This window comes from Gavialis gangeticus, unplaced genomic scaffold, assembly GCF_001723915.1.
Source record: "Gavialis gangeticus isolate Ggan-Ray unplaced genomic scaffold, GavGan_comp1, whole genome shotgun sequence".
Classification (NCBI taxonomy): domain Eukaryota; kingdom Metazoa; phylum Chordata; order Crocodylia; family Gavialidae; genus Gavialis; species Gavialis gangeticus.
In genome coordinates, this window is record NW_017728964.1 from 9071728 (window position 1) to 9072259 (window position 532).

Sequence of the window (532 nt, forward strand, 5' to 3'; positions counted from 1 at the left end):
CCAGTCTTGGGCCCCACTTGGGCGTCAGGGCAGGCACATGCTGCCTCTGACGCATGGAGGGGGCACTGGGGACCCCGCCAAAGGCCCTTGCACCCCTCCGTCACTCCGTGGGGGTGCCGCACGGGAAAGGGAGCCCTTCCTTGGCAGGGCCTTTCAGCCTTGGCGGCGGACCCTGTCTCCTCTGGCAGGTAGCCAAGTGTGCGGCTAGGGGACCCTGTCCAGCGCTCCCCCTCGCATGTGGGATGCAGCGGTGCTGCATGGGCAACCAGCCTGGGGCCCGCAGGACGGAAAAGGGCAGGCAGCAGCAAGGTCGTGGCTTCGGGGGGGCCACGAAAACATAGAATGCTTCACAAACTTAGGTATCATTCTTGCGCGGGGGCCATGCTAATCTTCTGTGTATCATTCCAATTTTAGTATAAGGGCGATTGAAACAGGCACAAAGGCATGTCAAGGCCAGCAGGTAGAAATAGCTCGGCGCAGCTCGGGCCTTTAAGGCCAGGGTGACCAAGGCCCGGTCGGCAGGACCTGTGGC